A 27,265-nucleotide genomic window follows, 5' to 3' on the forward strand; every position below is an offset into this window, starting at 1 on the left:
ATGTTTTTATTTTCTATCGTCTTTGAACCTAAACACAGATTCCCGGTCGGAATAATATCGCTTTTTTACGAGAAAAATGGCATAAAAATTGATTTTAAACAGCGGTTGACATGCTTCGAAGTACGGTAATGGAATATTTAGATTTTTTTTGTCACGAAATGAGTAGTGCGCGTAACCCTTCGGATAGTGTCTTGAACGCACGAACAAAACAGAGGATATTTGAACATAACTATGGATTATTTTGAACCAAACCAACATTTGTTATTGAAGTAGAAGTCCTGGGAGTACATTCTGATGAAGACAGCAAAGGTAATAACATTTTTCTTATAGTAAATCTGATTTTGGTGAGTGCTAAACTTGCTGGGTGTCTAAATAGCTAGCCCTGTGATGCCGGGCTATCTACTGAGAATTTTGCAAAATTAGCTTTCACCGAAAAGTTATTTTAAAATCGGACATAGCGAGTGCATAGAGGAGTTCTGTATCTATAATTCTTAAAATAATTGTTATGTTTTTTGTGAACGTTTATCGTGAGTAATTTAGTAAATTCACCGGAAGTTTGCGGGGCTAAGCTAGTTCTGAACGTCACATGCTAATGTAAAAAGCTGGTTTTTGATATAAATATGAACTTGATTGAACAAAACATGCATGTATTGTATAACATAATGTCCTAGGGTTGTCATCTGATGAAGATCATCAAAGGTTAGTGCTGCATTTAGCTGTGGTTTGGGTTTATGTGACATTATATGCTAGCTTGAAAAATGGGTGTCTGATTATTTCTGGCTGGGTACTCTGCTGACATAATCTAATGTTTTGCTTTCGTTGTAAAGCCTTTTTGAAATCGGACGGTGTGGTTAGGTTAACGAGAGTCTTGTCTTTAAAATGGTGTGAAATTGAAGTAATAGCATTTTTGAGGTATTTGAATAACGCGCCACAGGATTCCACTGGCTGTTACGTAGGTGGGACGATTTCGTCCCGCCGACCCTAGAGAGGTTAACAAGAAGTTAATCTTTAATTTGGTGTATTGCACTTGTAATTGTATGAAAGTAAAATATTTTGAATAATTTTTTTTTTATTTCGCGCTCTGCAATTTCACCGGATGTTGTCGAAACGTTTCGCTAGCGGAACCCGCAGCCGTAACAGGTTTTAATGGGGAGAATCCATTGAAAGTTTCTGTTGGCTGAATGAGCGACACCGGTTGAGCATTCCTACAGAATTTCCCTCCAGAAGCCATGAGAAAGTTGTCTGGCTGCAGGGACCGTGCGAGGGGATTTATAGTACTATCTGTATGTGCTGGTGGCACAGACGCTGTTTCATCCTTTCCTACACTGAAATTACCCTTGCCTAACGATTGCGTCTGAAGCTGGGCTTGCAGCACAGCTATCCTCGCCGTAAGGCAATCGTTCTCCTGTATATTATGAGTACAGCGACTGCATTTAGAAGACATCATGTTAATGTTACTACTTAGCTTCGGCTGTTGGAGGTCTTGACAGGCCATGTCCAGATAAAAAAGTTGAGTGAGGGAAAAACTAAAAATATAAACGGTAATTAAAAAGTAAAAAAACGTAAAGTTGTCAGGTAGCAAAGTAAGGTTAGCAACAAAACGCACAGCAGCATGTAAACAAGTCTGCAAGTTATGGCCGGAAATGACAGTAGTATGTAGATTGATGAAGTGGAAAAAATGATTTAATCAATTTTAGAATATAAAAGGCTATAACATAACAAGATTTGTAAAAAGTCAAGGGGTCTGAATACTTTCCGAATGCACTACAGTAATACTGTCACGGCGAGAAGAAACAATGCTTTATCCATCCCCATTTTGCCGCTTGTGGGAGTCCATCTGTTCATTTCAATAGCAGGCATGATAGATGCAGCAGTACGAATATTATACATAACTCTAGAGGAACGGGAACTGCATTTCTTATCTTATCTCCCAGTCTTGCTATTCATCTCGCTGCCTTGGACATGTATCCACACCACTACCGAGGTAAATGATTAGCCAAGAAAGGCCCAGTGCTTTCTGTTTTCATTCATATTCTGTGCCAAAACTCTCACCGGAACTTCTTTCTTTATTTTCTGTGTATACATACTCCATGCATGGATCAAGATTTTAATTTAGAAAATATCATCAGCCCTCATTCACTGGGCTGAACAATGGACTGATAATGAGACTGGGGAGGAATGCCAGTGATTTTCATGATATTCAATAATAGTCAGACTGAAGGACGGCTTATACCCGTGAATATTGTTCCTCTTATTTTTCCCTGTTGAATTGTTTATTTTTGTCACATTGAATTCAGACATTGTTGGATGCTTTATTGTACTGTTGCCAGAGTCTATTGTAGTTTGGAGTGTGAAAAAAAAGCTGTCGCTAAATATACGTATCAACATTCTTTTGCTATTCACTCAAGTACAGAGGTGGATTATGATAATTGGTTTCTATGAAATCACCACTTCACCTGACTAACATGCAGGGGTAGGGTTCCATATACATATCCCATACTTACATACCATGCATAAAACCCAGGATGCATGTGCCTTTGTGGAGGTATGCAGATATGGAATTCATAGGTGACAAAAACAGTCCATCAGGAAAGCGTGAAGGTGTCTAAAGGAGGGAGGGTGCAATTGCCTGCTAATAGTCTCTCTCCGCAGCTGTGTGAGGCTCAGGTGCAGCTGTATTGGAATGCATCCTAAATGGCACCCTTTTCCCTACATAGTGCATTACTTTTAAGGACACTACTCTATGGACCCTTGTCAAAAGTAGTGCACTATATAGGGAATGTGGTGCCATTTGGGATGCAGATAGGTCTGGGACGCTGCTGCCTGAGACTTAAAGAGATGTGGCCCACATGGGGATCCCAGCATCCATAACACCACTCCCATTTCTCCCTAATTACTTGGCCACAAAATGTTTATTTGGAACAGACCTGGAAAGACACGATACAGCTGGATGTTGGCTAACAGTCATGTAATGTGTTCTTAGTCTACTGTGTCTTTTGTATTAACCTCTATACTCAACAGCCAGTGTAATCCCGTGGCGCGATATTCAAATACCTCAAAAATGCAAAAACTTCAATTTTTCAAACATATGACTATTTTACACCATTTTAAAGACAAGACTCTCGTTAATCTAACCACACTGTCCGATTTCAAAAAGGCTTTACAACGAAAGCAAAACATTAGATTATGTCAGCAGAGTACCCAGCCAGAAATAATCAGACACCCATTTTTCAAGCTAGCATATAATGTCACATAAACCCAAACCACAGCTAAATGCAGCACTAACCTTTGATGATCTTCATCAGATGACAACCCTAGGACATTATGTTATACAATACATGCATGGTTTGTTCAATCAAGTTCATATTTATATCAAAAACTAGCTTTTTACATTAGCATGTGACTAGCATGTGACTAGCATTCCCACCGAACACTGCCGGGGGAATTTACTAAATTACTCACGATAAACGTTCACAAAAAACATAACAATTATTTTAAGAATTATAGATACAGAACTCCTCTATGCACTCGATATATCCGATTTTAAAATAGCTTTTCGGTGAAAGCACATTTTGCAATATTCTCAGTAGATAGCCCGGCATCACAGGGATAGCTATTTAGACACCAAGCAAGTTTAGCACTCACCAAAGTCAGATTTACTATAAGAAAATGTTATTACCTTTGTAGTTCTTCGTCAGAATGCACTCCCAGGACTTCTACTTCAATAACAAATGTTGGTTTGGTCCCAAATAATCCATTGTTATATCCAAATAGCGGCGTTTTGTTCGTGCGTTCAAGACACTATCCGAAAGGGTAAATAAGGGTGACGAGCATGGCGCATTTTGTGACAAAACATTTCTAAATATTCCATTACCGTACTTCGAAGCATGTCAACCGCTGTTTAAAATACATTTTTATGCCATTTTTCTCGTAAAAAAGCGATAATATTCTGACCGGGAATATAGGTAAAAAGAGGAAAGAAAATAAAGCACGGGGTCTACTCGTGCACGCGCCTAAGCCCATTGTCCTCTGATCGGCCACTTGCCAAACGCGATAATGTGTTTCAGCCAGAGGCTGCCTCGATATCATTCAGCTTTTTCCCGGGCTCTGAGAGCCTATGGGAGCCGTAGGAAGTGTCACGTTACAGCAAAGATCCTCAGTCTTCAATAAAAAGAGCCAAGATGAACAACAACTTGTCAGACAGGCCACTTCCTGTACAGAATCTTCTCAGGTTTTTGCCTGCCATATAAGTTCTGTTATACTCACAGACACCATTCAAACAGTTTTAGAAACTTTAGGATGTTTTCTATCCAAAGCCAATAATTATATGCATATTCTAGTTACTGGGCAGGAGTAGTAACCAGATTAAATCGGGTACGTTTTTTATCCGGCCGTGTCAATACTGCCCCCTAGCCCTAACAGGTTTTAAGGAACTGCATGACTGAAAGTTGGATGAGGTGAGTAACACATGATTTGCCACAGTATGGCCTAGATATTAATGTTGGATAAATTGCTGGGGAGAGGCCTTGCAGGTGACTGATGACTACTATATGGAGAGAAAATATGTCTGGTATCTTCCATTTTGTTTTATTTTCACAATGTGGATTGACTGGATTCTGGACTTCAAGATGGGCCGCACCCAGGTGGTGATGGTAGGCACCAACACATCCCCCACGTTGACCCTCAACACTGAGTCCCCTCAGGGGTGCTTGCTAAGTTCCTGTTCTCCCTGTTCACCCACGACTGTGTGGCTGCACACAATTCCAACACCATCATTAAGTTCGCCAATGACTAGATGGTGGTAGGCCTGATCACAGACGACGATGAGACAGCCTATAGGGTGGAGGTCAAAGACCTGGCAGTGTGGTGTCAGTACAACAACTTCTCCCTCAACGTCAGCAAGACAAAGGAGCTGATCGTGGACTACAGGAAACAGAGGGCCGAGCACGCCATTCACATTGACAGGGCTGTAGTGGAGCGGGTCGAGAGCTTCAGGTTCCTTGGTGTCCACATCACTAAGGACCAATCATGGTCCAAGCACACCAACACAGCCATGAAGAGGGCACAAAAACAACTCTTCCCCCTCAGGAGGCTGAAAAGATTTGGCATGGGCCTTCAGATCCTCAAAAAGTTATACAGCTGCATCATTGAGAACATCTTGACTGGCTACATCAAGGCTTGGTATGGCAACTGCTTGGCATTCGACCGCAAGGCACTACAGAGGGTAATGCATACAGCCCAGTACATCACTTGGGCCGGGTTCCCTGCCATACAGGACCTCTATAATCCCAAGTGGGGCAGCGGTCCAAGGCACTGCATCTCAGAGCTAGAGACGTCACTACAGTCCCTGGTTTGGTTCCAGGCTGTATCACAACCAGCCGTGATTGGGAGTCCCATAGGGCGGCGTACAATTTTCTCAGCGTTGTCCAGGTTTGGCTGGGGTAGGCTGTCATTGTAAATAAGAATTTGTTCTTAACTGACTTGCCTAGTTAAATAAAGGTTAAATAAATATACCAGGCGATGTCAGAGGAAGGCCCTAAAAGTTGTCAAAGACTACAGCCAGCCAAGTCATAGACTGTTCTCTCTGCTACCACACAGCAAGCGATAACAGAGTGCCAAATATGGAAACAAAAGGCTCCTGAACAGGTTCTACCCCAAGCTCTAAGACTGGTGAACAGTTCATCAAAAGGTTACCTGGACTATTTGCATTGACCACTTGTTTTTGTTGCACTGGCTCTATACACGCACATAAAACACGGACACTCCAACACACACATGCATATTGCCACACACAATTCACCCAAGCTGCTGCTACTCCATTTATTATATATCCTGATTGCCTAGTCACTTTTACCACTACCTACATGTACACATTACCTCAATCATCTCAACTACCTCGTACCCCTGCACATTGATACCGGTAATCTTTGTATATTGTTATTTTATTGTTTTAATATACATATATATATGTATTTTTTGGTGCACATTTTCTTACTTTTTAACTCTGCATTTTGGGGTAAGGGCTCGTATGTAAGCATTTCAGAGTAAAGACTACACCTGTTGTATTCGGCGCATGTGATTATAATAATACTGTTTTATTTCATTTGACCTCGACAGCCTATCCAAATTATTCTTCATTGTATTATAATCTCCGTCTTCCTCTATTGACCAAACTGAATAATCGGGGGAGAAGGGCCTTGGTCAGGGAGGTGAACAAGAACCCAATGGTCACTCTGACAGAGCTCCAGAGTTCTTCTGTGGAGATGGGAGAACCTTCCAGAAGGACAACCATCTCTGCAGCACTCCACCATTCAGGCCTTTATGGTAGAGTGGCCTGACGGAAGCCCCCCCTCAGTAAAAGGCACATGACAGCCCGCTTGAAGTTTTCCAAATGTACCTAAAGGACTCTCAGACCGTGAGAAACAAGATTCTCTTGTCTGATGAAACCTAGACTGAACTCTTCAGCCTGAATGCCAAGCGCCACGTCTGGAGGAAACCTGGCACCATCCCTACCTACAGTGAATCATGGTGGTGGCAGCATAATGCTGTGGGGATGTTTTGCAGCGGCAAGGACAGGGAGACTAATCAGGATCGAGGGAAAGATGAACGGAGCAAGTGCAGAGAGATCATTGATGATAAACCTGCTCCAGAATGCCCAGGACCTCAGACTGGGGTGCTGGTTCATCTTCCAACAGGACAACGACCCTAACCACACAGCCAAGACAATGCAGGAGTGGCTTTGGGACAAGTCTCTGAATGTTCTTTAGTGGCCCAGCCAGAGCCCGGACTTGAACCTGATCTACCATATTTGGAGAGACCTGAAAATAGCTTGGCAGCTACACTCCCCGTCCTCCCCATCCAACCTGAAAGAGCTTGAGAGGATCTGCAGAGAAGAATGGGAGAAACTCCCCAAATGCAGGTCTGCCAAGGTAGCGTCATACCCAAGAAGACTTGAGGCTGTAATCGCTGCCAAAGGTGTTTCAACAAATTACTGAGTAAAGGGTCTGAATACTTACGTAAATGTGATCAGTTTTAAAAAAATATACATTTGCTAAAATGACTGAAAACCTGTTTTTGCTTTGTCATTATGGGGTATTGTGTGTAGATTGATGAGAGAAAAAAAAACGATTTCATCCATTTTAGAATAAGGCTGTAACGTAACAAATGGTGAAAAAAGTCAACTGGTTTGAATACTTTCCAAATGCAATGTACAGTATAACTGTCACAGCGATGAGAAACAATGCTTTATCCATCCCCTTTGTGCAGCTTGTGGGAGTCCATCTGTTTGTTTCAATAGGAGGCATGATAGATGCAGCGCTACGAATATGATACACAAATCTATAGAAACGGGAACTGCATTTCTTAGCTTATCTCCCAGATAGCTATTCATCTTGCTGCCTTGGACATGTATCCACACCACTACCGATGGAAATTATTAGCCAAGAAAGGCCCAGTAGTCTCTGTTTTATTTTATTTGACAGCCTGTCGAAATTCCAACTTGGTTTGACACTGCAGTGTCACAAGAGGGAAAATAGTCCTGAATTCTATACAGAAATGTAATTACACTAATATTTTATGTATTACACCTACTCACTGCAACAGCAAACAAACAACAACTATGACCATCAGTGCTTGGTTCAGTCCCTCTGGCACAGACACACATAAGAAAGAGGCTGTTGTGTCTGATGAATATAGTTGAAGTCGGAAGTTTACATACAGCTTAGCCAAATACATTTAAACTCAGTTTTTCACAATCCCTGACATTTAATCCTAGTAAAAATTCCCTGTCTTAGGTCAGTTAGGATCACAACTTAATTTTAAGAATGTGAAATGTCAATAATAGTATATAGAATTATTTATTTCAGCTTTTATTTCTTTCATCACATTCCCAGTGGGTCAGAAGTTAACATACACTCAATTAGTATTTGGTAGTATTTCCTTTAAATTGTTTAAGTTGGGTCAAACATTCCGGGTAGCCTTCCACAAGCTTCCCACAATAAGTTGGGTGAATTTTGGCCCATTCCTCCTGACAGAGCTGGTGTAACTGAGTCAGATTTTTAGGCCTCCTTGCTCGCAAACACTTTTTTTGTGATGGCCACTCCAATACCTTGACTTTGTTGTCCTTAAGCCATTTTGCCACAACTTTGGAAGTATGCTTGGGGTCATTGTCCATTTGGAAGACCCATTTGCGACCAAGCTTTAACTTTCTGACTGATGTCTTGAGATGTTGCGTCAATATATCCACATAATTTTCCTGCCTCACTATTTTGTGAAGTGCACCAATCCCTCCTGCAGAAACGCACCCCCACAACATGATGCTTCCACCCCCGTGCTTCACGGTTGGGATGGCGTTCTTCGGCTTGCAAGCCTCCCCCTTTTTTCCTCCAAATATAACGATGGTCATTATGGCCAAACAGTTATATTTTTGTTTCATCAGACCAGAGGACATTTCTCCAAAAAGTATGATCTTCGTACCCATGTGCAGTTGCAAATCGTAGTCTGGCTTTTTATGCCGGTTTTGGAGCAGTGGCTTCTTCCTTGCTGAGAGGCCATTCAGGTTATGTCGATATAGGACTCGTTTTACTGTGGATATAGATACTTTTGTATCTGTTTCCTCCAGCATCTTCACAAGGTCCCTTGCTGTTGTTCTGGGATTGATTTGCACTTTTCGCACCAAAGTACGTTCATCTCTAGCAGAAAAAACGTGTCTCCTTCCTGAGCGGTATGACGGCTGCGTGGTCCCATGGTGTTTATACTTGCGTACTATTGTTTGCACAGATGAACGTGATACCTTCAGGCGTTTGGAAATTGCTCCCAAGGATGAACCAGATGTGTGGAGGTCTACCATTTTCTTTCTGAGGTCTTGGCTGATTTCTTTAGATTTTCCCTCGATGTCAATCAGAGGCACTGAGTTTGAAGGCAGGCCTTGAAATACATCCACAGGTACACCTCCAATTGACTCAAATTATGTCAATTAGCCTATCAGAAGCTTCTAAAGCCATGATATGATTTTCTTTTATTTTGCAAGCGGTTTAAAGGCACAGTCAACTTAGTGTATGTAAACTTCTGACTCACTGGAATTGTGATACAGTGAATTATAAAGGAAATAATCTGTCTGTTAACAATTGTTGGAAAAATTACTTGTGTCATGCACAAAGTAGATGTCCTAACCGACTTGCCAAAACTTAAGTTTGTTAACAAGAAATTTGTGGAGTTCTTGAAAAATGAGTTTTAATGACTCCAACCTAAGTGTATGTACATTTCCGACTTCAACTGTATAAATGGCTCAAATCTCAACGGCAATAAATATGTTAAATCACTAATTGTGACACTCGGCAACATTTGTTGTCACCAGTCGTCGCAACTTACTTTCAAAGCACTTCATGTTGTTTTCCTCTCTTTACTCTATTTCCCAAACTACTGAAATAATTTTATCCAGTAATGACAACATGGTGTTGTATCTGTGGTGACCTAAATAAATCACTAGTATCTCTCGTTTGGAAACCACTCTGGCAGCAGTACAGGCCGCTACGCTCGCTCTTAGATTATGAAGGCCTTTGAACTAGTTTCCCCCGATGCCCAGACTGGTTATTAATTCATCCATTCTTTTGAAAAGAGAGAGAGTCCTCATTATCATCCCAGCATCAGAGCGTCCCGTGCGAGAGAGTTGCCAAACAAAAAGTTGTTGGTTTCACGCTACTGTCTTCACAAGCCTGTCAAAATAAGAGGCTCCTCTCACTACACTTTGAGGTCCACTCTCAAAAATAACAGAATCAATTAATTATGTAATATCTTCTCTAAATTTTGCATTCATAGCAGAGGGAACCAGTATCCCTTATGCATGAGCTACAGTGCCTTCTCTTTCCTACTTTTGTTCTTGAAATCAATCAAAAAAGGCCTCACAATAGCACTATACAACGGAGGTAAACACAGCTTGTTCAGTTCCAGTCCCCACAATCACACTGAACTGTTCTTCAGACCGTGGAGCTCTGCTATGTTTTCTTAGAGGTAGGCCTGAAGGAGACAAGGGAGGAGAGAGGAGATGATCATTGATGATTGAATGAGATGCGTGCTTGGACTGGAGAGTGGCTGGGGCCGGATAACATCAAGGGTTCTTGGAAGATGGCTGCAGTTCTGTGAAGTGGGAAGCAAAATAACATCTATGTTTTTCAAAGATAGTTTCAGTTCAGTTCAAGACTTAAACATTCTGTTTTTAAAGAGAGGAAATTAATTATAGCTCTCATTATGCCACATGTAACAAATTATCAGGCAAACATCTAACTAGCGTATCAATAATCCATAGCTTCCTCAGCAACAATAGTAATAGACAGCACTCTCTGATATACATGTGAAAACGTGAGCTAATATGAAGCAGTCAAATAAAATAAATTGTTTTGTGAATACATCAAATATTCTACATTCCATTAGTTTAACGGCTAATCACTTTTTCTGCCACACTGTTTATTTTATTAACCTAATTTTATCAGATGCAGATCCCTGCTATTTTTCTGCATGCTTTTGTTTAATTCTGCCCTCCTTTCCCCCTGTAATTCAAAATACAAAGATAATTAAATTGTGCCCAACAGGACGCTGATCAAACCCATATTCAAATTGGAGATGAAGTCGCACGGTAGGCAGTGAATCTTAATTTTCTGCCTAGATAAACCCTTTCTAATTGTTACCATTATAATTAGGGGAATAGTAACAACCGTGCTTCAGTGTGCTGCTATGAGAAATATGGTACAGCTGTTCTTGAACAACATGGAATCTATCTACCATTCCAGAGGGTGCATTGTGATAGAACACTGATTGAATTACACTAAATCAAATGTTTTTATATAGCCCTTCTTACATCAGCTGATATCTCAAAGTGCTGTACAGAAACCCACCCTAAAACCCCAAACAGCAAGTAATGCAGGTGTAGAAGCATGGTGGCTTGGAAAAACTCCCTAGAAAGGCCAAAACCTAGGAAGAAACCTAGAGAGGAACCAGGCTATGAGGGGTGGCCAGTCCTCTTCTGGCTGTGCCGGGTGGAGATTATAACAGAACATGGCCAAGATGTTCAAATGTTCATAAATGACCAGCAGGGTCAAATAATAATAATCACAGTAGTTGTCGAGGGTGCAACAAGTCAGCACCTCAAGAGTAAATGTCAGTTGGCTTTTCATAGCCAATCATTGAGAGTATCTCTACCACTCCTGCTGTCTCTAGAGAGTTGAAAACAGCAGGTCTGGGACAGGTAGCACGTCCGGTTAACAGGTCAGGGTTCCATAGCCACAGGCAGAACAGTTGAAACTGGAGCAGCAGCACGGCCAGGTAGACTGGGGACAGCAAGGAGTCATCATGCCAGGTAGTCCTGAGGCATGGTCCTAGGGCTCAGCTCCTCCGAGAGAGAGAAAGAAAGAAAGAGTGAATTAGAGAGAGCATACTTAAATTCACACAGGACACCGGATAAGACAGGAGAAATACTCCAGATATAACAGACTGACCCTAGCCCCCCGACACAAACTACTGCAGCATAAATACTGGAGGCTGAGACAGGAGGGGTCAGGAGACACTGTGGCCCCATCCGATGATACCCCCGGACAGGGCCAAACAGGCAGGATATAACCCCACCCACTTTGCCAAAGCACAGCCCCCACACCACTAGAGGGATATCTTCAACCACCAACTTACCATCCTGAGACAAGGCCGAGTATAGCCCACAAAGATCTCCGCCACGGCACAACCCAAGGGGTGGCGCCAACCCAGACAGGAAGACCACGTCAGTGAGTCAACCCACTCAAGTGATGCACCCCTCCTAGGGACGGCATGGAAGAACACCAGTAAGCCAGTGACTCAGCCCCTGTAATGGGGTTAGAGGCAGAGAATCCCAGTGGAGAGAGGGAAACTGGCCAGGCAGAGACAGCAAGGGCGGTTCATTGCTCCAGCCTTTCCGTTCACCGTCACACTCCTGAGCCAGACTACACTCAATCATAGGACCTACTGAAGAGATGAGTCTTCAGTAAAGACTTAAAGGTTGAGACCGAGTCTGCGTCTCTCACATGGGTAGGCAGACCATTTCCATGACAATTGAGCTCTATAGGAGAAAGCCCTGCCTCCAGCTGTTTGCTTAGAAATTCTAGGGACAATTAGGAGGCCTGCGTCTTGTGACCGTGGCGTACGTGTAGGTATGTACGGCAGGACCAAATCGGAAAGATAGGTAGGAGCAAGCCCATGTAATGCTTTGTAGGTTAGCAGTAAAACCTTGAAATCAGCCCTTGCCTTAACAGGAAGCCAGTGTAGGGAGGCTAGCACTGGAGTAATATTATCACATTTTTGGGTTCTAGTCAGGATTATAGCAGCCGTATTTAGCACTATCTGAAATGTATTTAGTGCTTTAACCGGGTAGCCAGAAAGTAGAGTAATGCAGTAGTCCATCCTAGAAGTAACAAAAGCATGGATACATTTTTCTGCGTAATTTTTGGGCAGAAAGTTTCAGATTTTTGCAATGTTACGTTGATGGAAAAAAGCTGTCCTTGAAACAGTCTTGATATGTTCTTCAAAAGAGAGATCAGGGTCCAGAGTAACGCCGAGGTCCTTCACAGTTTTATTTGAGACAAATTTACAACCATCAAGATTAAATGTCAGATTTAACAGAAGATCTCTTTGTTTCTTGGGACCTAGAACAAGCATCTCTGTTTTGTCCGAGTTTAAAAGTAGAAAGTTTGCAGCCATCCACTTCCTTATGTCTGAAACACAGGCTTCTAGCGAGGGCAATTTTGGGGCTTCACCATGTTTCATTGAAATGTACAGCTGTGTGTCATCCGCATAGCAGTGAAATTTAACATTATGTTTTCGAATGACATCCCCAAGAGGTAAAATATATAGTGAAAACAATAGTGGTCCTAAAACGGAACCTTGAGGAACACCGAAATGTACAGTTGATTGATTGATTTGATTTTCCCCAAAAAATTTAGAGGAATGGAAGATTCGATATAGGCCGATATTTTTTTATATTTTCTGGGTGAAGATTTGGCTTTTTCAAGAGAGGCTTTATTACTGCCACTTTTAGTGAATTTGGTACACATCCGGTGGATAGAGATCCGTTTATTATGTTCAACATAGGAGGGCCAAGCACAGGAAGCAGCTCTTTCAGTAGTTTAGTTGGAATAGGGTCCAGTATGCAGCTTGAAGGTTTAGAGGCCATGATTATTTTCATCATTGTGTCAAGAGATATAGTACTAAAACACTTTAACCTCTTGGGGCTAGGTGGGACGCTAGCGTGCCACCCGTGGTGCACTCCATCAACAGCAGGTGCATTTCAAGAGCGGCAAATTTGAATCCAAATAAATGTCAAAATTCAAATTTTTCAAAAATACAACTATTTTACACCATTTGAAAGATAAACATCTCCTTAATCTAACCACGTTTTACGATTTCAAAAAGGTTTTACGGCGAAAGCATAAATTTAGAGTATGTTAGGACAGTACATTTACAAGAGTTGTGTGTAATGTTTTGTCAAGTCAAAGACAGGGTCACCAAAACCATAAAACCAGCTAAAATGATGCACTAACCTTTTACAATCTCCATCAGATGACACTCCTAGGACATTATGTTAGACAATGCATGCATTTTTAGTTCTATCAAGTTCATATTTATATCCAAAAACAGCGTTTTACTATGGCATTGATGTTGAGGAAATCGTTTCCCTCCAATAACCGGCAGTCAAGTCAGCGTAACAAATTAAATAATTAAAATTAGAAAACATTGGTAAAATATTATATTGTCATTTAAAGAATTATAGATTTACATCTCTTGAACGCAATCAACTTGCCAGATTTAAAAATAACCTTACTGGGAAATCACACTTTGCAATAATCTGAGCACTGCGCCCAGAAAAATACGCGTTGCGATACAGACTAGACGTCATGTTGGGGAGATCTAAAATCGAAAATACTATGTAAATAATCCATTACCTTTGATTCTCTTCATCAGATGTCACTTCCAGGTATCACAGGTCCATAACGAATGTAGTTTTGTTCAAAAAAGCTCATCATTTATGTCCAAAAATCTCCGTCTCGTTAGCACATGATGTAAGCCAGCCGGACTTCTCGTCATGAACGAGGGGAAAAAATATATTTCCGTTCGTTCAAACATGTCAAACGTTGTATAGCATAAATCATTAGGGCCTTTTTAACCAGAACATGAATAATATTCAAGGTGGACGAATGCATACTCTTTTATAACGTATTGGAACGAGGGTACCCAACATGAACTAGCGCGCCAGGTGTCTAATGGGACATCACCGTTCCATGGCTCTTGTTCGGTCAGATCTCCCTCCAGAAGACTCAAAACACTTTGTAAAGGCTGGTGACATCTAGTGGAAGCAATAGGAAGTGCCAAAATATTCCTAAGCCCCTGTGTTTTTCAATGGGATAGGTTTAAAGTCAATACAACACATCAGGTATCCACTTCCTGTCAGAAAATGTCTCAGGGTTTTGCCTGCCAAATGAGTTCTGTTATACTCACAGACACCATTCAAACAGTTTTGGAAACTTTAGAGTGTTTTCTATCCATATATAATAAGTATATGCATATTCTAGTTACTGGGTAGGATTAGTAACCAGATTAAATCAGGTACATTTTTTTTATCCAGACGTGCAAATGCTGCCCCCTAGACCCAACAGGTTAATGTCTCCCTTGATCCTAGGTCCTGGCAGAGTTGTGCAGACTCAGGACAACGGAGCTTTGGAGGAATATGCAGATTTAACATCTCTAGGGAAGCTGGGACGAAATCGTCCCACCTACGTAACAGCCAGTGGAATCCTGTGGCGAGTTATTCAAATACCTTAGAAATGCTATTACTTCAATTTCTCAAACATATGACTATTTTACAGCATTTTAAAGACAAGACTCTCGTTAATCTACCCACACTGTCCGATTTCAAAAAGGCTTTACAACGAAAGCAAAACATTAGATTATGTCAGCAGAGTACCAAGCCAGAAATAATCAGACACCCATTTTTCAAGCTAGCTTATAATGTCACATAAACCCAAACCACAGCTAAATGCAGCACTAACCTTTGATGATCTTCATCAGATGACAACCCCAGGACATTATGTTATACAATACATGCATGTTTTGTTCAATCAAGTACATATTTATATCAAAAACCAGCTTTTTACATTAGCATGTGACGTTCAGAACTAGCATACTTCCGGTGAATTTACTAAATTAATCACGATAAACGTTCACAAAAAACATAACAATTATTTTAAGAATTATAGATACAGAACTCCTCTATGCACTAGCTATGTCCGATTTTAAAATAGCTTTTCGGTGAAAGCACATTTTGCAATATTCTAAGTAGACAGCCCGGCATCACAGGGCTAGCTATTTAGACACCCAGCAAGTTTAGCCCCCACCAAAGTCACTATAAGAAAAATGTTATTACCTTTGCTGTTCTTCGTCAGAATGCACTCCCAGGACTTCTACTTCAATAACAAATGTTGGTTTGGTTCAAAATAATCCATAGTTATGTTCAAATATCCTCTGTTTTGTTCGTGCGTTCAAGACACTATCCGAAGTGTAAAGAAGGGTGACGCGCACGACTCGTTTTGTGACAAAAAAATTCTAAATATTCCATTACCGTACTTCGAAGCTTGTCAACCGCTGTTTAAAATCAATTTTTATGCCATTTTTCTCGTAAAAAAGCGATAATATTCCGACCGGGAATCTGTGTTTTAGTACAAAGAGAGAGAAAATAAAAACTTGGGGTCGCCTCGTGCACACGCCTCAGTCTCATTGTCCTCTGATAGACCACTTACCAAAGGCGCTAATGTTTTTCAGCCAGGGGCTGGAATTACATCATTCAGCTTTTTCCCGGGTTCTGAGAGCCTATGGGAGCTGTAGGAAGTGTCATGTTACAGCAAAGATCCTCAGTTTTCAATAAAGAGAGTCAAGAAGAACAAGAACTTGTCAGACAGGAATCTTCTCAGGTTTTTGCCTGCCATATGAGTTCTGTTATACTCACAGACACTATTCAAACAGTTTTAGAAACTTTAGGGTGTTTTCTATCCAAAGCCAATAATTATATGCATATTCTAGTTTCTGGGCAGTAGTAATAACCAGATTAAATCGGGTACGTTTTTTATCCGACCGTGTAAATACTGCCACCTAGCCCTAACAGGTTAAAGAGGAGTCCGTAATTTGCTTTCTAATGGTCATGATCTTTTCCTCAAAGAAGTTCATGAATTTATTACTGCTGAAGTGAAAGCCATCCTCTCTTGGGGAATGCTGCTTTTTAGTTAGCTTTGCAACAGTATCAAAAAGACATTTGGGATTGTTCTTATTTTCCTCAATTAAGTTGGAAAAATAGGATGATCGAGCAGCAGTGAGGGCTCTTTGATACTGCACGGTACTGTCTTTCCAAGCTAGTCGGAAGACTTCCAGTTTGGTGTGGTGCCATTTCCGTTCCAATTTTTTTCTGTATACCAGGGAGCTAGTTTCTTATGACAATTGTTTTTAGTTTTTAGGGGTGCAACTGCATCTAGGGTTTTGCACAAGGTTAAATTGAGTTCCTCAGTTAGGTGGTTAACTGATTTTTGTCCTCTGACGTCCTTGGGTAGGCAGAGGGAGTCTGGAAGGGCATCAAGGAATCTTTGGGTTGTCTGAGAATTTATAGCATGACTTTTGATGCTCCTTGTTTGCGGTCTGAGCAGATTATTTGTTGCGATTGCAAACGTAATAAAATGGTGGTCCGATAGTCCAGGATTATGGGGAAAAACATTAAGATCCACAACATTTATTCCACGGGACAAAACTAGGTCCAGAGTATGACTGTGGCAGTGAGTACATTTTACATTTACATTTTAGTCATTTAGCAGACGCTCTTATCCAGAGCGACTTACAGTAGTGGTAGGTCCAGAGACATGTTGGACAAAACCCACTGAGTCGATGATGGCTCCGAAAGCCTTTTGGAGTGGGTCAGTGGACTTTTCCATGTGAATATTAAAGTCACCAAAAATTTGAATATTATCTGCTATGACTACAATGTCTGATAGGAACTCAGTGAGGAACGCTGTATATGGCCCAGGAGGCCTGTAAACAGTAGCTATAAAAAGTGATTGAGTAGGTTGCATAGATTACATGACTAGAAGCTCAAAAGACGAAAACGTCGTAGTTTTTTTTGTAAATGTTAGCAACACCTCCGCCTTTGCGGGATGCGCGGGAGATATGGTCACTAGTGTAACTAGGAGGTGAGGCCTCATTTAACACAGTAAATTCATCAGGCTTAAGCCATGTTTCAGTCAGGACAATCACATCAAGATTATGATCAGTGATTAGTTAATTGACTATAACTGCCTTGGAAGTGAGGGATCTAACATTAAGTAGCCCTATTTTGAGCTGTGAGGTATCACGATCTCTTTCAATAATGGCAGGGCATGGAGGAGGTCTTTATTGTAGTGAGATTGCTAAGGCGAACACCGCCATGTTTAGTTTTGCCCAACCTAGGTCGAGGCACAGACACGGTCTCAATAGGGATAGCTGAGCTGACTACACTGACTGTGCTAGTGGCAGACTCCACTAAGCTGGCAGGCTGGCTAACAGCCTACTGCCTGGCCTGCACCCTATTTCATTGTGGAGCTGGTGGAGTTAGAGCCTTGTCTATGTTTGTAGATAAGATGAGAGCACCCCTCCAGCTAGGATGGAGTCCGTCACTCCTCAACAGGCCAGGCTTGGTCCTGTTTGTGGGTGAGTCCCAGAAAGAGGGCCAATTATCTACAAATTCTATCTTTTGGGAGGGGCAGAAAACAGTTTTCAACCAGCGATTGAGTTGTGAGACTCTGCTATAGAGCTCATCACGCCCCCTAACTGGGAGGGGGCCAGAGACAATTACTCGATGCCGACACATCTTTCTAGCTGATTTACACGCTGAAGCTATGTTGCGCTTGGTGACCTCTGACAGTTTCATCCTAACATCGTTAGTGCCGACTTGGATAACAATATCTCTATGCTCTCTACACTTGCCAGTTTTAGCTTTAGCCAGCACCATTTTCAGATTACCCTTAACGTCGGTAGCCCTGCCCCCTTGTAAACAGTGTATGATCGCTGGATGATTCGTTTTTAGTCTAATACTGCTCATAATGGAGTCGCCAATGACTAGGGTTTTCAATTTGTCAGAGCTAATGGTGGGAAGCTTCGGCGTCTCAGACCCCGTAATGGCAGGAGTAGAGACCAGAGAAGGCTCGGCCTCTGACTCCGACCCGCTGCTTAATGGGGAGAACCGGTTGAAAGTTTCTGTCGGCTGAATGAGCGACACCGGTTGAGCATTCCTACAGCATTTCCCTCCAGAAGCCATGAGAAAGTTGTCCGGCTGCGGGGACCGTGCGAGGGGATTTATACTAACGTTACTCTCTGTACTTACTGGTGGCACAGACGTTGTTTCATTCTTTCCTACACTGAAATTACTTTTGCCTAATGATTGCGTCTGAAGCTGGGCTTGTAGCACAGCTATCCTCGCCGTAAGGCGATCGTTCTCCTGTATATTATGAGTACAACGACTGCAATTAGAAGGCATCATGTTAGTGTTACTACTTAGCTTCGGCTGTTGGAAGTCCTGATGAACCATGTCCAGATAAAACGTATGGAGTGAAAAAGTTGAATGAAAAAAGTTGAGTGAGGGAAAAACAAAAAATATAAACGCTAATTAAAAAGTACAAACTGTAAAGTCGTCAGGTAGCAAAGTAAGGTTGGCAACAAAACGCACAGCAGCACGTAATCAAGTCTGCAAGTTGTGACCGAATTCTGATGAAAGAAAACAAAATGCCAAGGTAAACATTGTAAACACATCTTCAAATAATCAGAGGGATCCAGCCTAGTGGTTAAAAGCGCTGGGCCAGTAATCGAATGGTCGCTGGTTCAAATTCCAAAACAACAACTGCTCCCCAGGTGCTGATTATGTTTATTAAGGCAGCCTACCCGCACCTCTCTGATTCAGAGGGGTTGGGTTAAATGTGGAAGACACATTTATTAAGTTGAATGCATTCAGTTGTGCAACTGACAAGGTATCCCCTTTCCGTAGATTAAATGACAAACACATCAAAACACAGAGGAGCTTAGCCTTCAATCATTTACAAAACTTAACAGATAATAATTTTAATTAATGGATTTTGGGGATGTGTTAGTTCATAAAATGACACACCCTAGAAGGCCCGAAGACTATTATGTGTTTACTTAGAAGAGTTAACCTAATTTGTACAGACGTGCTTATCCCCATTAGGTTTACTATTTTGAACATTTATGACATTACTAAATCTTGATGTGTCATTAAATAATATCTACTGTAAGACACAATGGAGAATCCAGGGTGTTATGGTATGAGAGGTGATCCAATGAAAGGCTGCTGGCAACAGTGGAATACAAAGTTCAAGTAACTTAACGTTCATACAAAGGGGCATTTTTCATGCAATAACTGATCTTACTGTATGTAAGAATGATTGCATGAATCAGTGGGTGTTTCCCAAATGGCACCCTATTCCCTATATAATGCACTACTTTGGTCAAAATCAGTGCACTATATAGGAAATAGGGTGCCATTTGTGAACAATACAATGTCTCAGTGAGATAGTTTCCCATAATGCCATGAAGTTCAGACGGTGACAGTCGATGATAAAGAACCACTGATTACAGCACTGTAATCTCGACGACCTCACGCACACTCATTCCAACTCATGTCTCTTCTTGCGTGAGGCGCTTAAACTGCTTAACTTGAGTCTTTGTTGTGATGATGGAAGGATAACTCCAATCTCGTAAACAAATTTTGTGGTCAAGGAGTAAATATGTGTCCTCTGATTGCTTCAAACAGGGGCAGCTTCCAGACACTCCATGAATCCCAGGTTAACCAAAAAAAAGACAGTGAGAGAACCCACACTCGCACTTGTGCACATACATATACACACACACACTACCACATGCATTTCGCTACACCCGAAATAACATCTGCTTAACATGTGTATGTGACCAATACAATTTGATTTGATTGAGTCCCAGGCTAACCACAATAAGAGTTAGAGATCCTCTTCCAACCAGAAGCGCCTCTCTAATCAGCCGGCGGCCCACTGCAAGACGGTAATCACATCCTTAGGTAAAGTAGTGTGTTGTGGGTTTTAAAGAGCAAGTGAGGGCAAAACCATATACCAAAGCCATAACCTCAAAGAAAATGTGCACAAATCAGAGCTCCCATTATCTAATTGAAAATATGTTAAGATCTTGGCAAGGCGAACTTGACTCGTTCTTTGAAGGAAATGATATGTATGTGTGTGTATATATAGAATCAGCGAAGATTCATTGGCGTAATCATTCCACATGTTCACCATCTGTTGTTATCCCTGGGAGGGAGGCCTACACATATGTGGTGGGCTTCTGGCTGCTTGCTGAATGGCCATCAGCTCATACAAACACAGCCACTATGGAAGGGCTCAACTCAGCATCCAGGCAGCATTTGTTTAATTTCTCTTTTGCCGTTAATCTATTACTGTTGTCCACGCTGCACAATGGCTGCCTCGATGCCAGACACAGTGTTGTATTGGGGAGAGCAAACTCTCTGGCGCCTGCAGTACCCACCCCCTTGAACAGTGTGTGTGTGTCTGCGTGTCTCTGTGTGTGTGTGTCCACCAGCACCAATGAAAACAAATGCACTCAGCACAAACATATGTATACTCTGGCATGGGTAGTCTCAGTGTGGAAAGTGTCAATAATTATGTGATATTAGAGGCCTGACTACTTTGTGTATTATTGGTGTATTAGTGATGTAATATAGACAGCAGAGGACCATAGAGTAGTGTAATCAAAATGAGACCATCCTTTGCTTAAATCTATGACCACTGCAATAGAGCTATAAGGCAAAGTGAAACAAGTAAATCCATAGGCAAACACAGTTTCATAACATTGTCACATTTCATTTCACTTTAAAGTCAGTCACAAATGTAAGGTTGTCAAAACAGATGGGCTTATTTTATGCAAATTACCATCATGCTCTGATTTTTAATTGGCAAAGACCAAGGTGCCAGACGATGCAGGTGCAAGGCACTGTAGTAGCTAGCACTTTATTTTGTCAAATACTGAGAGAGAATTATACATTCCACCCTGAACTACATTGGCACTGCCATCTGTATGCTGAGAGCATCAGGCTCTGTGTAATCTCACTGTTTCTCAAAGTTCGGCCAGCTAAAAATAATGCAACACAGTAACCTCTGGTTTTAATACTAGAACAACCTCTGACAGGTAAGGAAAATGAGTGTTGTCCGAAGTCCATGGGTCTCTCTTCAATTTTGCCCTAAACATTGGCATAACAATGGCCGTAGCAGTTGACATACAGCACAAATAGATCTGGGACTAGAGTAGGTTAACTTGTCTGCTCTGATTAGCTGTGCTTCTGGAGTGTGTCAATGTAATTATGGAATATGATCTGAATTGCACCTGGCCTGGATAGGTCTGTTCAAGTTCCCAACCTCAAGGCTTGGCCATTGAATGAAACACAATTTATATCAGAAGTTGGCCTCTGTATATACTGAACAAAAACATAAATGCAACATGCAACAATTTCAAATATTTACTGAGTTACAGTTCATATAAGGACATCAGTCAATTGAAATAAATTCAATAGGCCCTGATCTATGGATTTCACATGACTGGGAATACAGATATGCATCTGTAGAAAAAGAGGTAGGGACGTGGATAAAAAAAAAAAGAAAACCAGTCAGTATCTGTTGTGACCACCATTTGCATCATGCAGTGCGACACATCTCGTTCGAATAGAGCTGATCAGGCTGTTGATTGTGGCCTGTGGAATATTGTCCCACTCGTCTACAATGGCTGTGGGAAAATGCTGGATATTGAAGGGAACTGGAATTTGCTGACATAAACGTTGTTCCAGAGCATCCCAAACATGCTCATGTCTGGTGAGTATGCAAGCCATGGAATAACTGGAACATTTCAGCTTCCAGGAATTGTGTACAGATCCTTGGGACATGGGGCTGTGCATTATCATGCTGAAACATGAGGTGATGTCAGCGGATGAATGGCACGACAATGAGCCTCAGGATCTCGTCACGTTATCTCTGTGCATTCAAATTGTCATCGATAAAATTAAATTGTGCTCGTTGTCCGTAGCTTATGCCTGCTCATGCCATAACCCCACCGCCACCATGGAGGGCACTCTGTTCACAATGTTACCATCAGCAAAACACTTGCCCACACAATGCCATGCACATTGTCTGCGGTTGTGAGGCCAGTTGGTCATGCAGCCAAATTCTCTAAAACGACATTATGGTAGAGAAATGAACATTCAATTATCTGGCAACAGCTCTGGTGGATATTCCTGCAGTCAGCATGCCAATTGCACACTCCCTCAAGACATCTGTGGCATTGTGTTGTGTGACAAAACTTTTGAGTGGCCTTTTATAGTCCCCAGCACAAGCTGCACCTGTGTAATGATCATGCTGTTTCATCAGCTTCTTGATATGCAACACCTGTGAGGTGGATGGATTATGTTGGCAAAGGAGAAATACTCACTATAAATAAGCTTATGTATGGAACTTTTCTGGGATATTTTACTTCAGCTCATGAAACATGGGACCAACAGTTTACATGTTGCGTTTATAGATTTTTCTGTATACTATAGCAAAGGAAACTTGTGTTTGAATCCAGTACGGGAACAAACTTGGTGCCTGATTGGGCAAAATTGTCTCCCATCAGCTTTGATTAAAGGCCTGGTTTTTGGACACCGACCAGATATGCTTAAGGATTAAATAAATAAGAGGAAGTCCTTGGCCTTTTCCACAGAATAAGATGAGTGTTTGAAGTTTGATCCGGTTTCATCCCCAAAGATCAATTGTGGCAAAAATGTGCTCTTGATCGGTCAGTCTGTTGGATTAGGTTCTGGATGTTATCAATTCTTTACTTCCTGAAATGTCTGTTCTCTGCTCATCCCTGATCTGATGACTACTGGAATCAAAGGAAATGATGGGATTAATTATTGGCACGTACCAAAACGTAACAGGACCACTTCACTTCCTCTCTGATGTTGCTCCCTGAAATTAAATTACATCTCAGAGATGATCCATTGTCAAATTCAAATTAGCATCAATCAATATCATCCAGTTTTTTTCCTGGATCTAGGTCATCCAGAAGATGGATTTCTTTGGAGTGGGGTATTTCCTTAGACAAATCCTCAAAGACACAACCTCTCTCTCTTTTTGGACCAACAGCGATCTTAACCAGGAGGCCAAATTTAAATTTCAGTCAACCTTGGAGTACCTGCATATACTGTAATATTGTTGCAGCGTAGCACTGTTACAGTGATAGGCCTACACTGTGTATCTGGATAGAAAAGTAGCTTGTTCTTGCTGCACATCTGGCTGCTTGCCTTGCAGAGAGTAATGAGGCGTGTGGTAACAGTGCAGGCCATGATCATGATCTGAGCATGATTTGGCCTCTCTGTGGGCCATCTAGGGTAAACTCTGCAAATAAATTATGCTCTCTTTGAGTCTCATTGACACACCCTCACACACAACCTATTGCATCAGTAGGTTAAAAGGGATATACATATTTTGTTTTTGACTGTCTCAGGAGACCTCTTTCCCAAAACTACAAACACAATTAAGTGCAAGGACTCCATAGATGTGGTTTGAAACTCAGGACTGACTAAGCTTATACCTGTGCCGGATTTATTTAGGGCTCTCTGAAGACATGTATAGTGATTCAGGACCAACATTTAGTCATGGCATTGATTCCTCCCATTTTCATTAACCTCTCTGGGCTACAGTGCCTTGCGAAAGTATTCGGCCCCCTTGAACTTTTCGACCTTTTGCCACATTTCAGGCTTCAAACATAAAGATATAAAACTGTATTTTTTTGTGAAGAATCAACAACCAGTGGGACACAATTATGAAGTGGAACGAAATTTATTGGATTTTTCAAACTTTTTTAACAAATAAAAAACTGAAAAATTGGCCTTGCAAAATTATTCAGCCCCTTTACTTTCAGTGCAGCAAACTCTCTCCAGAAGTTCAGTGAGGATCTCTGTAGGCGGGATGAATTCGTCCCACCTACGCAACAGCCAGTTGAATCCCGTGGCGCGATTTTCAAATACCTTAGAAATGCTATTACTTCAATTTCTCAAACATATGACTATTTTACAGCATTTTAAAGACAAGACTCTCGTTAATCTAACCACACTGTCCGATTTCAAAAAGGCTTTACAAAGAAAGCAAAACATTAGATTATGTCAGCAGAGTACCCAGCCAGAAATAATCAGACACCCATTTTTCAAGCTAGCATATAATGTCACATAAACCCAGAAGACAGCTAAATGCAGCACTAACCTTTGATGATCTTCATCAGATGACAATCCTAGGACATTATGTTATACAATACATGCATGTTTTGTTCAATCAAGTTCATATTTATATCACGATAAACGTTCACAAAAAACATAAATTATTTTAAGAATTATAGATACAGAACTCCTTTGTGCAATCGAGGTGTCCGATTTTAAAATAGCTTTTCGGTGAAAGCACATTTTGCAATATTCTGAGTACATAGCCCGGCATCACAGGGCTAGCTATTTAGACACCCAGCAAGTTTAGCCTTCACCAAACTCCGATTTACTATTAGAAAAGTTTGATTACCTTTGGTGTTCTTCATCAGAATGCACTCCCAGGACTGCTACTTCAATAACAAATGTTGGTTTGGTCCCAAATAATCCATTGTTATATCCAAATAGCGGCGTTTTGTTCGTGCGTTCAAGACACTATCCGAAAGGGTAAATAAGGGTGACGAGCATTTCGTGACAAAACATTTCTAAATATTCCATTACCGTACTTCGAAGCATGTCAACCGCTGTTTAAAATCAATTTTTATGCGATAATATTCCTACCGGGAAATCGTTTTTTATTACAAAGAGAGTGAAAGTAAAAGCATGCTATCCCCTCATGCACGAGCCTCAGTCTAATGGCCCTCTGATAGAGCACTTGCCAAACGCGCTAATGTGTTTCAGTCTGGGGATGGAATTACATTGTTCAGCTTTTTCCCGCCTTCTGAGAGCCCATGGGAGCCGTAGGAAGTGTCACGTCATGCCAGAGATCCCCTGTATTTGTTAAAGATGATCAAGGAGGGCAAGAAATGGTCAGACAGGCCACTTCCTGTAAGGAATCTTCTCAGGTTTTGGCCTGCCAAATGAGTTCTGTTATCCTCTATGGGCAAAGCGGGACGAATTCGTCCCACCTACGTAACAGCCACTTGAAGCCGTGGCGCGATTTTCAAAACCTTAAAAATCCTATTACTTCAATTTCTCAAACAAATGACTATTTTACGGCTATTTAAAGACAAGACTCTCGTTAACCTCTTGGGGCTAGGTGGGACGCTAGCGTGCCACCCGTGGTGCACTCCATCAACAGCAGGTGCATTTCAAGAGCGGCAAATTTGAATCCAAATAAATGTCAAAATTCAAATTTTTCAAAAATACAACTATTTTACACCATTTGAAAGATAAACATCTCCTTAATCTAACCACGTTTTACGATTTCAAAAAGGTTTTACGGCGAAAGCATAAATTTAGAGTATGTTAGGACAGTACATTTACAAGAGTTGTGTGTAATGTTTTGTCAAGTCAAAGACAGGGTCACCAAAACCATAAAACCAGCTAAAATGATGCACTAACCTTTTACAATCTCCATCAGATGACACTCCTAGGACATTATGTTAGACAATGCATGCATTTTTAGTTCTATCAAGTTCATATTTATATCCAAAAACAGCGTTTTACTATGGCATTGATGTTGAGGAAATCGTTTCCCTCCAATAACCGGCAGTCAAGTCAGCGTAACAAATTAAATAATTAAAATTAGAAAACATTGGTAAAATATTATATTGTCATTTAAAGAATTATAGATTTACATCTCTTGAACGCAATCAACTTGCCAGATTTAAAAATAACCTTACTGGGAAATCACACTTTGCAATAATCTGAGCACTGCGCCCAGAAAAATACGCGTTGCGATACAGACTAGACGTCATGTTGGGGAGATCTAAAATCGAAAATACTATGTAAATAATCCATTACCTTTGATTCTCTTCATCAGATGTCACTTCCAGGTATCACAGGTCCATAACGAATGTAGTTTTGTTCAAAAAAGCTCATCATTTATGTCCAAAAATCTCCGTCTCGTTAGCACATGATGTAAGCCAGCCGGACTTCTCGTCATGAACGAGGGGAAAAAATATATTTCCGTTCGTTCAAACATGTCAAACGTTGTATAGCATAAATCATTAGGGCCTTTTTAACCAGAACATGAATAATATTCAAGGTGGACGAATGCATACTCTTTTATAACGTATTGGAACGAGGGTACCCAACATGAACTAGCGCGCCAGGTGTCTAATGGGACATCACCGTTCCATGGCTCTTGTTCGGTCAGATCTCCCTCCAGAAGACTCAAAACACTTTGTAAAGGCTGGTGACATCTAGTGGAAGCAATAGGAAGTGCCAAAATATTCCTAAACCCCTGTGTTTTTCAATGGGATAGGTTTAAAGTCAATACAACACATCAGGTATCCACTTCCTGTCAGAAAATGTCTCAGGGTTTTGCCTGCCAAATGAGTTCTGTTATACTCACAGACACCATTCAAACAGTTTTGGAAACTTTAGAGTGTTTTCTATCCATATATAATAAGTATATGCATATTCTAGTTACTGGGTAGGATTAGTAACCAGATTAAATCGGGTACATTTTTTTTATCCAGACGTGCAAATGCTGCCCCCTAGACCCAACAGGTTAATCTAACCACACTGTCCGATTTCAAAAAGGCTTTACAACGAAAGCAAAACATTAGATTATGTCAGCAGAGTACCCAGCCAGAAATAATCAGACACCCATTTTTCAAGCTAGCATATAATGTCACAAAAAAACAGAAGACAGCTAAATGCAACACTAACCTTTGATGATCTTCATCAGATGACAACCCTAGGACATTATGTTATACAATACATGCATGTTTTGTTCAATCAAGTTCATATTTATATAAAAAAACAGCTTTTTACATTAGCATGTGACGTTCAGAACTAGCATACTTCCCGGGAATTCGCTAACATTTTACTAAATTACTCACGATAAACGTTCACAAAAAGCATAACAATTATTTTAAGAATTATAGATACAGACCTCCTCTATGCACTCGATATGTCCGATTTTAAAATAGCTTTTTGGTGAAAGCACATTTT

The sequence above is a fragment of the Salmo salar genome, chromosome ssa29 (genome assembly GCF_905237065.1).
Source record: "Salmo salar chromosome ssa29, Ssal_v3.1, whole genome shotgun sequence".
NCBI classification, from domain to species: domain Eukaryota; kingdom Metazoa; phylum Chordata; class Actinopteri; order Salmoniformes; family Salmonidae; genus Salmo; species Salmo salar.